General features: G+C 38.8%; 1 long non-coding RNA gene across 1 annotated transcript; it reads right to left on the bottom strand.

Annotated features, from left to right (window-relative positions):
• Nucleotides 1-2711: 2711 nt before the first annotated feature.
• On the bottom strand, nucleotides 2712-3037 carry LOC123429955. Its single transcript, XR_006622793.1, has 2 exons — nucleotides 2854-3037; nucleotides 2712-2747 (listed from the first exon to the last, which is right to left on the bottom strand). It is a non-coding gene; the product is annotated as an uncharacterized LOC123429955 (long non-coding RNA).
• Nucleotides 3038-3575: the final 538 nt, after the last annotated feature.

The following is a 3575-nucleotide window of genomic DNA, read 5'->3' on the forward strand; positions in this document are numbered from 1 at the left end:
CTCAAGTCAGTAGTCCAAAAATCCAAGGGCAGTTGCTCATTGATCGACGACTTAGTCTTGTGAAAGCTTCCTGGGTCCTCATGAGTTGTTCGAGTTGTCTCTGGACAACACAATGTAATTGGATAAGAAGTAAACAATATTTCATGCAACAACTGAAGCAACAATTCTAAGAGACAAAAAAAGAGAATGGTCACTCTCTAATTTATTTACATACGACGAGAAGGGACAGAGAGGACTTGAAACAGAAGGCATGCAAACCAACAACTAGGCAACCAGACATCATCAACAAAATTGTTGAGAAAATGAAACTGATGGTACAATAGCTCTTTCACTCTGCAAGCTAAGCATTTAAGCTCCAGTATCAACTATTATGGCTGCAACACCAAATAAATCAAACTATCCAATTGGATATGTGATTCATATGAAGTATGTAGAATTATAGATTACAATCAGTATTCATATAAGAAGATTATACTGCGATATTGTTCGATGTATAAACTTAGGGCATGACACACAACGGAGAAGCAGGATACAGTATGAAAGATGGGCCCGTGCTCTGGACGTGAGTATGAAAAGTGGATGGTATCCCTCATGTTTTCTTGCTTAATTAATCTCGATGTCAAAAAACATCTTACATTTTGAGACAGTTGATCAATTATATATCTTTGGGATGCAATCCTAACTAATGTATTTTTAAGAGAGCTGCCGTCATGCTGCCCTGTGTGCTGGTTAATGACCCCATGCCTTAAGTAGCCTTGAACCCGTAACAATAAGATAGAGCATATAAGGTGTGCCAGTTTCTATCTGTGCCTTCAGAATGTCAAACTAGAGGGTCTGTGCTGGAATGACCTTTTTCGCTTTGCCCTGAAACCAGAAAGTGGATTACTGAAGTGTGTTCCTTTCTAACTGGCTGTATATGTGTAGAGTTTTGAACTTACTGCTTTCTCATATTTCTTGTACAATTCCTCAAACTTCTCACCCCAGCAATCAGCCAACCCCGGAGCTTCATTAGGAAAAACAGGGACCAACCATGGGATTAGAATTTACAAGGGGGAGGAATGATTTTTGAAACAATGAATGGAACTCAAAAATAACCCCATGCCTTAAGAAGGCACAATAGATGCAAATTTACCCTCCACATTGACTGTGTTCCATCCCCAGCATTCAATTGCATGTCTCAAAATTTCAAAGCATGCTATCTACTGGAACTTGCGATTGATTTTTTCAGTCTTTAAAGTTTAAACTGGGTGGTTCCGATAGAACTTCAGAGTAGTGCAAATAAATACTTTCAATTTCAACTAAGAGGGGACAAATATTTCACCGAAAACTTGTATAAAAAATGAAACAGAAACCAAAGTTTCACCTACACGTATCAAGCACCTTTCAATCAACTACTGACCACAGTGCAGAACAACAAAGATATTGGCTATCAATTGGTTGGAAAACTGACAATGTTTGAGAACAGCAACCAACATCATCAACAGTTCAGCACAACCACCCATCGATGCATGGCACAACAGAACAGTAGCACACGCAAGCGGCAGCATGATGCAATGAACTGGTATAGCGTGAATGGATGACACTAAGTTATCAGAATAGATATGGCGAACAACAATACTGTATACAAAGTGAAACATCCAGCCCCAGTCAAAGTTCTCTGTCCAGATGGTCTTTCCATTCATAATATTCAGCTGTGATGTATGTATTATTGTTCTAGATAGAAGTAGGAGTAAAGAATACATGATACAGACCTGTTCAAACTATCAGCACCTCCTTTCAGCATCATTTTGGCAGTTGAGGGTTCCATTTTCTCATCTACCATCAATATGCAGACACCACGCTGATCAATACCTCGACGACCAGCACGACCACTCATCTGAATGTACTCTCCACTTGACAACCATCTGAATCGATCTCCGTAAAACTTACGTACATTGGTAAACACAACAGTCTTTGCAGGCATGTTTAATCCAATATTGAATTCCCTATGGCAAACAGACACTACAACACCCGATTTCAGTGTCAGCAAGAAATTATTGTCACAAACACAATTTTCACTTCCGATTCAAATAAAATAAATACTCAAAAGCCATCAGTTCAGAAGTCATGACACAGAATAATATCAGTAAATACTTGGCAGAATTTAGACCTCTCACTTTCTTTCAATCCATTACAGTGCTATTGGTCATATAAGAATATGGTAACAGAAAAACTAACATACACATTTTTCCATTTCGAATTCAAGAGAAATACTCCATCTTGACTATGAAACTGCAATACAGCAGCAACTATCCTAATGACCTGAATCCACCATCTCTTACTTTGGTGCGAAACACTCAAACCAAGAACCATAACCTCAGCTTTTAAGGCGCATAGTTTCAGCTCAAGAGAGAAGCTAATAATAATGTTTTTCTTCCAACGACAAAGTAATAAGCCACTAGGGTATACTACTACACTTCCAACAATATGCTAGTTTGGAGGCTAGGAAACAGTCAGTCCAAGAAGCCATGAGATCAGTAACATTTACTAACCTTGATGAGGCCCTCTTGGAAAAGTATCTCAATCACTTCCTTTAAAATGGGCAACAGACCAGAATTATGCACTCCAATGCCGCGTTTCAATAAGGGAAGCATATTTGAAAGCTGGGGAAGCTTTTTTTCATCGTCTGAAAGCAAATCCATGGCACTCCAAAAAATGGTTTCAATGTTCACTTTCTCATCATCCCCATTCAAGTCCATCTTGGCCATCTACAACACAAGCAGGACAGTCAAAATCAACCAAGACATTTACTTCCTTGAGCCAAAGAATATTACTATCCTGCAAAGCGACCATCAATCTAGAAAAGGAACTTACCTGCATGGCAAGAAATTCACACTCTCTTTTGCTGAAGCTGAAAAGTATCACAGGGTCATATTGACGTTGAATTATCATTTTCACCATCTTGAATATGTCGCTTTCTTCATTAGTTTTGCCTGCCGAGACAACGCCTTTTTGCCGCTTACCGTTTTCCCTCTTCTTGTCATTACCACTAGCAGGTGCAAGGACATTCAGAGATTTCTAAACACTGTCCTCTCTGAACTTGCCATTTCCATCAACGACCAGGCATAAGCCATCGCCTCCAGCAGGAAATACATAGTGCTAGAGAGGTGTAGGTCGATAGTCGGTGCAGACTATATGAAAAGGTTGCTTATGTACCTGAGAAACAAAATCATACTACCGTCATTATGCAGAACACATATATGCTGAAAATATAGATGGATGGTTGACCATGTAGTGCATTGTAGAAAACAGATATTTATGTGCATCAACAGAATGATATTTATGTGTGTGTCCCTTAGATTTGCTAAGCAGAGAACTTTCTTATGAACTATCAAAGTCAAGGTAAGAACAGAAATAGGGGAAATGCACACAAACCTTATCTACCCAATCAACAAACTCCTTTGATTTACATTAACAGAATGGCACTATATGCATGTCCCTTTAATTAACTGAGCAGAGAACTTTCCTATTCTAAAACAGATCACTTGATAGTTACTTTTCAGTTACATTAACAGAATGGCACAAATACAATGATC

The sequence above is a fragment of the Hordeum vulgare genome, chromosome 2H (assembly GCF_904849725.1).
Source record: "Hordeum vulgare subsp. vulgare chromosome 2H, MorexV3_pseudomolecules_assembly, whole genome shotgun sequence".
NCBI lineage: Eukaryota > Viridiplantae > Streptophyta > Magnoliopsida > Poales > Poaceae > Hordeum > Hordeum vulgare.